Below are 12,994 nucleotides of genomic sequence, written 5' to 3'. Positions count from 1 at the left end.
GGGGACACGGGTTCGTGCCCCGGTCTGGGAAGATCCCACATGCCGCGGAGTGGCTGGGCCTGTGAGCCATGGCCGCTGAGCCTGCGTGTCCGGAGCCTGTGCTTCGCAACGGGAGAGGCCACAGCAGTGAGAGGCCCGCGTACCGAAAAAAAAAAAAAAAGAAGAAAAGAAAAAAGACACTTGTACGGAGCTGCGCGGGAAAGTCACTGTCACTGGGACCAAAATCCTGATTTGGCACACGTCAGCGGCTCATTGAGGAAAGAAAGGTGTGCCATGGCAGCAGGTAACACAACAGGTGTTCATCCTGGCATCAGTCAGCTGTGGGGGAGGAGTTTGTGGACAGCAGCCAGAAATCTGCTTTTATTTTTGTTTTCGAGGCTAGTTTTTTTTTTTTCTTCCAAGCTTACTGGATGCGGAATCAGTTCAATTTTTTCCTTTTGCAAGAATCCGCACACTTTAACGGTAAAAGTTTGGCACTTATTTGGTTACTGATGAGGATCTTATAAAGAAATTGATTTACCAAACTGAAATTGTCATTTTTATAGTTGATTTAGATGTGGTACATATATACAGTGGAATATTACCCGTTAAAAAGAACAAGATAGGGCTTCCCGGGTGGTGCAGTGGTTGAGAGTCCACCTGCCAATTCAGGGGACACGGGTTCGTGCCCCGGTCCGGGAAGATCCCACATGTCGCGGAGCAGCTCGGCCCGTGAGCCATGGCCGCTGGGCCTGCGCGTCCAGAGCCTGTGCTCCGCAACGGGAGAGGCCACAACAGTGAGAGACCTGCGTACCTCAAAGAAAAAAAAAAAAAGAAAAAAGAACAAGATAATGCCATTTGCAGCAACGTGGATGGACTTAGAGATTATCATACTGAGTGAAGTAAGTCAGACAGACTAAGACAGGTATCATATATCACTTATATGTGGAATCTAAGAAAAAGGCTACAAATGAACTTATCTACAAAACAGAAATAGAGTTACAGATGTAGAAAATAAATTTATGGTTACCGGTGGGTAAGGGAGGGAGGGATAAATTGGAAGATTGGGATTGACATATACACACTACTATGTGTAAAATAGATAACTAATAAGGACCTACTGTATAGCACAGGGAACTCTACTCAATACTCTGTAATAACCTATATAGGAAAAGAATCTAAAAAAGAGTGGATATATGTATACGTATAACTGATTCACTTTGCTGTACACTTGAAATCCTCATTTTCTTTTTTTTTTGGTTTTTAAAATTTATTTATTTTTGGCTGCATTGGGTCTTCGTTGCTGCACGCGGGCTTTCTCTAGTTGCGGCAAGCGGGGGCTACTCTTTGTTGCGGGCTTCTCATTGCAGTGGCTTCTCTTGTTGCAGAGCACGGGCTCTAGGCGCACGGGCTTCAGTAGTTGTGGCTTGCAGGCTTTAGAGCGCAGGCTCAGTAGTTGTGGCGTGCGGGCTTCATTGCTCTGCAGCATGTGGTATCTTCCCGGACCAGGGCTCGAACCCGTGTGCCCTGCATTGACAGGTGGATTCTTAACCACTGTGCCCCCAGGGAAGCCCCAAATCCTCATTTTCGATGTTTTCCTCTAAAACCTGGAGTATCATCATTCTATAGACATCTTCTATTCATGTTTTTTTTTTCTTAAATTGTATTCTTAATGGTTCTATGTATTCAGTAATCCTTAAAAGACAGCTTTCTGGATACAGAGTTTTCTCTGAACAGCCTTACAGGCAAAAAGAGGTGTTACCGTCCCACCCAGCGTGCATTATAACTCTGTCGTTGCTTAATCCCCACCCAAATGCCCATTTCCAGCTATACAAACTCATATTATTCTTTCTGAATCATACATACATGCCACACCCTGAGTTGCACGTAAAACTTTGCCGTGTTATTTCTACATCACTGTGTCCTGACGCAAGCTGTGGCTGACTTAGAAGCCCTTGTATATTTTTCTGGACTCATTTATCACCTCACTTCCCCGTAACTGGTTCTAGGTGGGAATTTCATGGAAAGGTTTTCTTCTGAAATTCTGTAGCCTAATGTTGAGGGTATGTTTTCAACCCCTCTCCTGGTTGCAAATCCTGATGTCAGCACGTCTTTCTCCTTTAAGTTTGAACCTCAACCAGGACAAGAGACACTGTATTATTCTGAGGGGTGCAGAACCCCTACCCTGTGGTCCATAACCAGGAATGTGATGCAGGTGAGCTGTGGGGACCCATCCATGGCCCAGTGCAGGTGGGCCTCCTGCCTCCCTGGTAAACATATCCTGGAGTCCCCTGAAGTCAAGAATAAACCTGGGACCTCCCTGGCGGTCCAGTGGTGAGGACTCCGTGCTCCCACTGCCGTGGGCCCGGGTTCAGTCCCTGGTCGGGGAACTAAGATCCCGCAAGCCATGCGGCAAGCACCGCCCCCCCCCAACCAGAAAAAAAAAAAAAAAAACCCTGTTAAGTAAAAACCCAAAATGTCTATTGGCATACCAGACTGTTTCAGGAATTCATGAAAGATACAGAGTAGATAGGTGTGGTTTGATGGAGAAATAGGATCAAAGGAAAAGGAAGGCTAAAATATTCACAGGCAGTGACTTCTGTGAAAGCAGTTCCAAGAGTTCTGAGAAAGTTCTGTGTTTATGGAAATGGAACAGGAAGCAGCCCTAGGGCGGTAGTCAGGGTGATTATCTGGGGAACCACTTTCGGAGTATCTGCTGGCCAGCGGCTCCCACTCCCTTCCCTGTACTAAACCGTGCCAGTGAGTGTCTGCCTCCAGGCTACAGTGTGAGTGTCCAAGAGACAGGCAAGGTCCCAGGCAGCAGGAAGTCTCCAGGTGGGATGGAAAGCCCTTCCCGATGAAGAGGACGCATCCCCACTGCACACCCTGTCCGGAAGCATGGACCCTCCTCTTCCAAGCGCATGTGATCAGAGCCTGGATCCACAGACAGCAGAATTGGGGGTTTTCAAACACAAATAGGAGCATAAGATTAAAAATCACCAAACATTTGAAAACCGATGAATGTCAAAAAGAGCACAAAACTCTATAAACAGAGACCAGCACCCATGCAAAGATTTCACAAAGTAAACAGATGTGAAAATAATCCTCAGAGATCAGACACAATATTACAAGACACAAAAACAAGGTATTATGGGAAAAGTCCGAGGAACAGAAAATGAGAAGAAAAGTAAAGAGGCATTTAGAATCTGAGGAGACAGGAATAGAGAGTGGCATGAAAGAAATAATTAAAACATAATGGAAGAGGGCTTCCCTGGTGGCGCAGTGGTTGAGAGTCCGCCTGCCGATGCAGGGGACATGGGTTCGTGCCCCGGTCTGGGAAGACCCCACGTGCCGCGGAGCGGCTGAACCCGTGAGCCATGGCCGCTGGGCCTGCGCGTCCGGAGCCTGTGCTCCGCAACAGGAGAGGCCACAACAGTGAGAGGCCCGCGTACTGCAAAAAAACAAACAAACAAACAAAAAAACATAATGGAAGAAAATTTCCCAGATCTGAAGAAAGATACAGGTCTTCACATGGCAAGGGCCCTCGGGCGACAAAATGATATACTTGGAAATAAGACACACCCTTACACATTTCCCAAAACTTCAGAATACCAAGAGAAAAACAAAAACAAAAAACAACACCCTTTCCAAAGGAAAACAAGCAGAAAATTACCCTCAAAGAAGTAAGAATTATATGAGCCCCAGCAACATAGGATGCTGGTGGGAAATGGAGCAATATCATCAAGGTTCTAAGAAAAAATGACTTTGAACCCAGAGTCCTTTACTCAGTCAACTTAGCATTCACGTGAAAGGTCACAGTGAAATATTTGGGGCATATAAACCTCAGAAAGTCTGTCACTCTCAGATTTGCTCCCTGAAGGAATTTCTCAAGGATTGCCACATAGCAAGACACAAAGAATCCAAGAAGGAGGTAGCTATCCAATGGGCAGTGGCAAACAGAGCAGCTGTTACAGCTTATAGTGAAGTTTAAATAGTTTTTATGCATAGCTAAAAAGTGAATAATAATAGAGAACTAAGATCCCGGATTAATTCAAGGAAAAGGAGAATGAGAAGGGAAGTGAAAACAGACTCAGGTTTTGGTCTTTTTGGAGGAGAGGATAGAATTGATTAATTCTGGATATTATTGAAAACTATTAGTGTACATTAAAAATCTAGAGGAGGGGCTTCCCTGGTGGTCCAGTGGGTAAGACTCCACGCTCCCAATGCAGGGGGCCCAGGTTTGATCCCTGGTCAGGGAACTAGGTCCCGCACGCATGCCGCAACTAGGAAGTCCGCATTCTGCAACTAAAAGATCCCGTGTGCTGCAACTAAGACCCGGTACAGCCTAAATAAATAAATAAGAAGTGTCATGGTCCCTAGGAAACCATTAAAAATGAAGCTGTAAAATATAGAGAGTGGCATGGGAATTAAAAAAAAAAATCTAGAGGATAGGAGACGATTTCTGAAGTAGGTTCCCGCTTCTCCATTCTTTGCCCACTGAATAAAGCTTGTGCTGTTCCAGTCTCAAAGGAAAAAAAATCTAGAGGGTAAGTTCCACCTCAGGTAATAGCACAGAAGCTATTGACAGAAACTCGGGAAAAACATAAAAAACAACTATGTGAAGGCACAGTGCCCTAGACAGAAGGAATCTAGGGGTGGTCCACCTCATCTTACAGGGCTGAAAAGACAGAAGCTGGATTTAAGGGCTGCCAGAGTAGCTGGGAATTGAGGGAGGGCAGATCCTGAAAGGAGGAAGCCCCCAGATCTGTGTACAAATACCCCTTCAATCCTTGGCTGACTGCTGAACCAGGCATGTATGGGTCACGCCTCCAAGGAGCCCAGCGGAAAGTGACAAGTGGAGAGGCAGAGGCCTGAGCAGAGAGTTCAGCAGCTGCCCGACTGCAGACTCAGAGTTTGGAATTCAAGTCCACCCTCGTTCGAGGTGTTTGGTAAACCCCTTGGGCTTTATACTAAAACCCCAGAAAGGCCATGTTTTAGAAGTGAGGCCCATATCCCGGACTGAGGGCAAAACTGAAACAAACACACCCTAACAAAGCCTAGAACTAAGCTGCCACAGGACCAAGTTTATCTGCCAGTAATTTAACTGCCTTCTAGAACAAAGTTCATCCCTTTTCAGAGGAAGTTGACAGAAACTATGTATCTGTCATAATGTTCAGTGTACGATCAGAATTTATGAGACACGCAAAGAAGCAGGAGACTGCATCCCATAATCAAGAGAAAAAAGCAGTCAATAGAAGCAGACCCACAGAAAAGCCAGACACTAGAATTAGCGAAGACTCAAAAATAATTATTATAAATATGTTAAAGATTTGACAGGAAACGATGGATATAATGGGTGAAGGTATAGGGATGACTTTTTAGGAGCAATATAGAAACACTAAAAAAGAGCCAAATGGAAATCTTAGACCTGGAAAATACTATATCTGAGAAAAAACAATTTAGGAGATTGAAAGCAGATTGGATACTGCAAAAGAAAGGATCGTAATGTGAACATAAAAACAGGTAAGTTGAAGGTATTCAAACTACAGCACAAAAAGAAACTTGATTGGAAAATTGTCCCAAGTGGGATGGTAGAAATTGGATGTACACCTTCTAAAACGCTTGAAGAAAAAGAAAATGAAACTTTAAGAGAATGATCAATCCAAGAAATGGTAAGAGGAGAAATTTAATATGAAAAATCATGGTAAAAAGCAAACATAAAATAAGATAGCAAGAATAAGTCAAAACATTTCAGTAATCACAAAAGGGGTATGAATTAAATTCCCATTTACACTCTTTGGCAGAAATTGCAGCAATATCTTTTTGGATCCATCTCCTAGAGTAATGGAAATAAAAAACAAAAATAAACAAATGGGACCTAATTAAACTTGAGCTTTTGCACAGCAAAGGAAACCATAAATAAAACAAAAAGATAACCTATAGAATGGGAGAACATATTTGCAAATGATGCAACCAACAAGGGATTAATTTCCAAAGTACACAAGGAGCTCATACAGCTCAATAACAAAAAACCAAACAACCCAATAAAAAATGGGCAGAAGACCTAAACAGACATTTCTCCAAAGAAATCACACAGATAGCCAACAGGTACACGAAACAATGCTCAACATCACTAATTATTAGAGAAATGCAAATCAAAACTACAGTGAGGTATCACCTCACTCTGTTCAGAATGGCCATCAGCAAAAAGTCTACAAATAATAAACACTGGAGAAGGTATAGAGAAAAAGGAGCTCTCTTGCACTGCTGGTGGGAATGTACATTGGTACAGCCACTATGACAGTATGGAGGTTCCTTAGAAAACTACAAATAGAGCTACCGTCTGATTCTGCAATCCCACTCCTGGGCATATATCTGAAGAAAACTATAATTAGAAAAAATGCATGCACCCCAAAGTTCATTGCAGCACTATTTATAATAGCCAAGACACGGAAGCAACTTAAATGTCCATCGACAGATGACAGATGAATGGGTAAAGAAGATGTGAGATACACACACACACACACACACACACACACACACACACACACACACAATGGAATATTATTCAGCCATAAAAAAGAATGAAATAGTGCCATTTGCAGCAACATGGATAGACGTAGAGATCATCACACTAAATGAAGTAAGCCAGACAAAGACAAATATCATATGATATTGCTTATATGTGGAATCCAAAAAAAAAAAGATACAAATGAACTTATTTACAAAACAGAAATAGACCCACAGACATAGAACACAAATGTATGGTTACCAAAGGGGAAGGTGGGGAGGTTGGGATTAACATATACACACGACTATATATAAAATAGATAGCCAACAAGGACAGGGAACTATACCCAATATTTTGTAATAACCTATAAGAGAAAAGAATCTGAAAAAGAATATATATATATATGTATATACATGTGTATATAGGTATGTATAACTGAATCACTGTGCTGTACACCTGAAACTAACAGGACATTGTAAATCAACTATACTTCAATAAAATAAAATTTATGTAAACAACAAAAAAGATGAAGGTGACATTAAAAATAGAGACTTTCAGATTAACAACAACCCAATTGATATGTTATTCACAGAAGACACACGTAAAAAGAAAGTTATATATTAGTTGGAACTGCTTTTGAATACAAATAACAGAAACACCAACTACAGTGGCTAACAAAGTGGGTTTATTTTTCTTGTAGAAGTCTGGAAGTATGTGGCTGCTGGTGTTGGTTCGTCAGTGTAGGGGTGGTATCTCAGCAATTCTCTTGGCCTTTTCTTCATGGTCACAGAATGGCTGCCAAGGCTTTAGGCATTACATCCACATTGAAAGCAGGAAGGGGAGAAAAACAACACTGGTCACATGGCTTCCTCTTTCAGGAAAAGCAAAAACCTTCCCAGAGTTGTCAACAGACTTCTGCTGGTGTTTCAGTAATCAAAACTGTTGTCAGACTTCTTTAGGACTGCATCTCCGCCCTTTACCATACTGCCTGGGACTCTGCCTTGGCTCACATGCCGCCGCGCAGTCTGCACCCAGCCCCCTCCCCAAGTCCTCTGCACACTGGCAGCCTTGGTCCACCTTCGGGCAACCGTCGTTGGCATCACCCGTAACCATCGGCTGCTCTCTTCCTCTGTCTCCAAGTCCTGGCAGACAGTCGGGTTACACCCCTGGACCCAGAAGGATGGATGTTCCGCACTGCTTCCGGGGCTCTTCCCCTGCCCCAGCCCCCGGCCCACCCGGAATGGTTCCTCTTCATGCACTCCCGTTCCCAGACCTATATCTGGGTCCCCAAAGTTGCTAATATCCTAGTACTCCATGTAACATCGCAGCCCACGATAGTCTCCTAACTTCCCCCTCACCCCCAAGGTAATCCTCCCTTTGCCCTCTCCTCGCCTATCAAGCGTGTGCAGAAGCTCCAGTTATCCCCGGTTCCCGTGCAGCCTCAGGACCCCACCTCTCACCCGCCTCAAAGAAAAAAAAACCAACAAACTGTTGTCAGCTGGCAAGAGGGGAGGTCACCCCAGCTTATTTAGTAAAGGCAGACAAGCGATAAGGGATTTCGAAATGAATGTTCCGTAGCCAGTGAATAGTGTCTCACACAGGTTCAAAATACAGGGATGGAAAAGATACACTAGGCAAAGGCTGACAAAAGGGTAACAAGAAGTGAGAGGCTGAAGAGCAGTGAGAAGCTACCCAGTAGCTCTGAGCAGGTCATGATCAACGGAACTCCTGTATTGTAGAGGCTGGAACGTAAAAGCTTAATTTCTGATGCTCTTTTGCAGCTAGACTCTAGACGTGAATTAGGTTCTCCCAACTGCATGGACCTGCATGAGATTTGGTAGCTGGAATTGAGGCCAAGACTGTCGTTCTGCTGGCAACCAAGGTCATGGAGAGGAGTGTGAAAGATTGGCAGTGGCCAGACTCAGCATTTCAGGGTTTTATCAGCAGCTTTGTGGGTAGATATGGTCATTACGGTAATAGCTGCAGCAGCAGTGGCCTCCTAACCCTGGATTCCTTATGCCTGAAGCAAAACTACAGTGATGTGGTCTTCAACTCAATAGTTCCAGGGGAGGTTTCCTGATTTACCACACCTCGTTTTTCCAGTGATTTTATAAGCACCTAATTCCCTGTTTTAAACCTCTTTCTGCTTAAAATACACTGAGTGGTTTCTATTTCCTGCACTGATCTCTGAAACTGATAACACACACAACCACTCAGGTCTTAGAATGATAGGGCCCCTCAGGTAACTTTCAGAAGTAGTGTAAACCCTCTCTGCGAAGAACTCAAACTCAGTCTGAACCTCAAAGAATCCTATAGAATTAACAATAAAATAAAGGAAAATGAACACTTCCCAAGCAAAACCCACAAAACACACAGAGAAACAAAGCACCATAAACAAAAACAGCAGGAACCACAGACAGCAGAGACAGAACTGCAAAGACTTTGGATTTGAGAATTATTAGACACACACTGCTATATTTAAAATAGATAACCAGTGAGGATCTACTGTATAGCACAGGGAACTCTGCTCAATACTCTGTAACAACCTAAGTGGGAAAAGAATTTGAAAAAGAATAGTTACATATATATGTGTAACTGAATCACTTTGCTGTACACCTGAAACTAACACAACATTGTTAACCAACTATACTCCAATATAAAATAAAAATTAAAAGAAAACATAAAGAACATATGTTTGGTATATTTAAATAAATAAACATGTGCATAGAACAAATAGATCTGAAAAAGAATAAAACATTTTAAAGTAAAATTAATATGTAACACGGCTTCCCTGGTGGCGCAGTGGTTGAGAGTCCGCCTGCTGATGCGGGGGATACAGGTTCGTGCCCTGGTCCGGGAAGATCCTACATGCCGCGGAGCAGCTGGGCCCGTGAGCCATGGCCGCTGAGCCTGCACGTCTGGAGCCTGTGCTCCACAACGGGAGAGGCCACAACAGTGAGAGGCCCCAGCCTCTCATATTAAAAAATTAATATGTAACAATTAAAATGAATAATTCAAAGGACATGTCAGCCACCAGGTTGGACACAGCTGAGAATTAATGAACTAAATGACAGACCTGAAGAAACTTATACAGAATGCAGTACCAAAAGACAAAAAGATGGAAAAAGAGAGGTCAAGAGAGATGAAACATATAATAAAAGAAGGTAAATTACATTATCTGGAAGGAGAGACAAGAGGGAATGAGGAAGAAGCAATATTTGAAAAGATAATGGATGAGAATTTGCCAGAATTGTTGAAATATACCAAGGCTCAAATCCAGAAATTCTAATAAATCCCAGCAGATTAAAAGGAAAGAAGGAAGGAAGGAAGGAAGGAAATAAATCCACAAATCATGGATTTGCAGTGCAAAACACCAGAGGAAAGGAAAAGTTTTAGAAGCAGCCAAAGCAGGAGAAAAAAAAAATCACCTACAAAGGAATAGCAATTAGATGACTAAATTCTCAGCTGCAACAATGGGAGTCAGAAGAAAAATGCTAGTTAAAAGAAACCATTGTTGGGGACCTCCCTGGTGGTCTAGTGGTTGAGACTCCGCACTTCCACTGCAGGGGGCGTGGGTTCCGGGAACTAAGATCCTGCATGCCACGTGGTGTGGCCAAAAAAAAAAAACACTGTTGGGCCAGATTTTTTTAAAAATAATTCTTCTCTATGCTATTCACAAGAAGTGCTTCCAAAACATAAGGACACTAACAATTTGAAAATATAGAAAAAGGTAAACCACAAAGTAGTGGCCAAGAGAAAGCTGAAACAGCTTATTAAACATCAGACAAAATAGACATTAAAGCAAAAAGCAATAAAGAGGACTACTACACAGTGATTTTTTAAAAATTCAGTTTACCAGGAGGAGATAACAATTCTGAACCTATATGCATCTAATAATATAGCCTCAAGATATATAAGGCAAGGGCTTCCCTGGTGGCGCAGTGGTTGAGAGTCTGCCTGCCGATGCAGGGGACACGGGTTCGTGCCCCGGTTTGGGAAGATCCCACATACCGCGGAGCGGCTGGGTCCGTGCACCATGGCCGCTGAGCCTGCGCATCCGGAGCCTGTGCTCCGCAACGCGAGAGGCCACAGCAGTGAGAAGCCCGCGTACCACAAAAAAAAAAAAAAAAAAAAAGATATATAAGGCAAATATTTACACATCTATGAGAAGAAACTGACAAAGCCACCATTACAGTGGGAAAGTTGAACACACTTCTCTTAGTAACTGACATATCAAGCATATAAGAAATAGGTAAGGACAGAGAAGTTTTTTTTTTTTTTGCAGTACACGGCCTCTCACTGTTGTGGCCTCTCCCGTTGCGGAGCACAGGCTCCGGAGGCTCAGGCTCAGCGGCCATGGCTCACGGGCCCAGGCGCTCCGCAGCATGTGGGATCTTCCCGGACTGGGGCACGAACCCGGGTCCCCTGCATCGGCAGGCAGACTCTCAACCACTGCGCCACCAGAGAAGCCCAGGACAAAGAAGATTTGACTAGCACAGTTAACACACTTGTTTTAATGAATATATAAACATTGCACCCAGCAATTAAAGAATAGATTTTTTTATTGAAGTATAGTTGATTTACAATGTTTCAGGTGTACAGCAAAGTTATCAAGAATATATATATATATATATATATATATATATTCTTTTTCAGATTCTTTCCCAAGAATAGACATTTTTAAACTAAACTTTTAACTGAATGAGAACATAAATAGAGAAGAGTACACAGATCAAAAGTATATGACTCGGGCCTCCCTGGTGGCGCAGTGGTTGAGAGTCCGCCTGCCGATGCAGGGGATGCGGGTTCGTGCCCCGGTCTGGGAGGATCCCATATGCCGCGGAGCGGCTGGGCCCGTGAGCCATGGCCGCTGGGCCTGTGCGTCCGGAGCCTGTGCTCCGCAGCGGGAGAGGCCACAACAGTGAGAGGCCCGCATACTGCAAAAAAAAAAAAAAAAAAAGTATATGACTCAACGATTTCTCACAAAGTGGACACACTGCAGATCCAGAACTTGGATTAAATCAGGAAATGGAACCTTACAGCTGCCCAGAACCCCCTTCCTTGCTGCTCTGCCCTACCCCCAGTCACAGTCCATGCTATAGGTAACCACCGTCCTGACTTCTAACACTACAGATTAATTTTGCCCCTTTTTACTTTATATAAATGGAATCATATAGTAGTACTCCTTTGTATCTCTTTTGCTCAATATTACGTTTGTGAGATTTAAGCATGTAGAAATGTCTTCTTTGTTCTTCCATTATATGAATAAACCACAAGATGTTTATCTCTTGTTTCACTGGTGGACGTTTAGATAGTTTCCTCCTCACAGCTAACACAAATGATGCTGAGATGCACATTCTTGGACATGTCTTTCGATGATCATGTGTACACATTTCTGCTGAGTAGGTTGAGCTTATATTTAGTTATTATGCAGATACTGCCAAAAAATTTTCCCAAATGGTTGTAGCAATTTGTATTCCCACCAGCAGCATACGAGCGTTCCAGGTGCTCCCCCATCATCCATGCTCAATACTACCCTACTTTCTTCATCTTAGCCATTCTGATGGGCGTGAGAAGACCCATTCTTCTCCATCACACATGAAATATTTACAAAACTGACCAAATGGTAAGGTTCAACAAAATTCAAACGACTGTTACCCTACAGACCAGGCTCTCTGACCACGTTACAATTAAGTTAGAAATCAATAGCAAAAATATAGCTAGATAAACTGAAAAAAAGATGCATGCTCTAGGAAATAATCAGAACCAAATGCTAACACAAACTGACATCAATATATATATTAAAAAAAAAAAGTAGAGCCTTGAATGTTTATATTAGAAAAGAAGAAAATCTCAAAATTAAGGAGCCAAGGGCTTCCCTGGTGGTGCAGTGGTTGAGAGTCCGCCTGCCGATGCAGGGGACGCGGGTTCGTGCCCCGGTCCGGGAAGACCCCACATGCCGCGGAGCGGCTGGGCCCGTAAGCCATGGCCGCTGAGCCTGCGCATCCGGAGCCTGTGCTCTGCAACGGGAGAGGCCACAACAGTGAGAGGCCCGCGTACCGCAAAAAACAACAAAAAAAGTAAGGAGCCAAGCATCCAAGTTTAGAGGTTGAAAAGTCTGGAAAGAGTAAGAAATTTCTGAAAAGTAGGGAAAATGTAAAATAGAAAATATTATCAAAGCCAAAAGTTGATTCTTTGAAAAGGCTAATTAAATAGACAAATCCCTTGCATGATTATTAATCAAAGAAAATAAAAGGAGAAAGAACAAATAAACAATAGTAAGAATGAAAAGAGGGACACGATTCCAGGTGGTTGCCAAGATTAAAAACATTCTAAGAGATTATAAACCAGTTTATGCCAATAAATTTGAAAACTTAGGTAATGAAGATAAAGTCCTAGACAAATACAACTTACCAAAACCATCTCAGGAAGATAAAAGAACCTGACTAATCCTATTGCCTGCAAAGAATTTGAATGGTGGTTCCTCAAGCAGTTAAACGTAGA

The sequence above is a fragment of the Mesoplodon densirostris genome, chromosome 2 (assembly GCF_025265405.1).
Source record: "Mesoplodon densirostris isolate mMesDen1 chromosome 2, mMesDen1 primary haplotype, whole genome shotgun sequence".
Taxonomy (NCBI): Eukaryota; Metazoa; Chordata; class Mammalia; order Artiodactyla; family Ziphiidae; genus Mesoplodon; species Mesoplodon densirostris.
Note: the sequence above shows the minus strand (reverse complement) of the source record.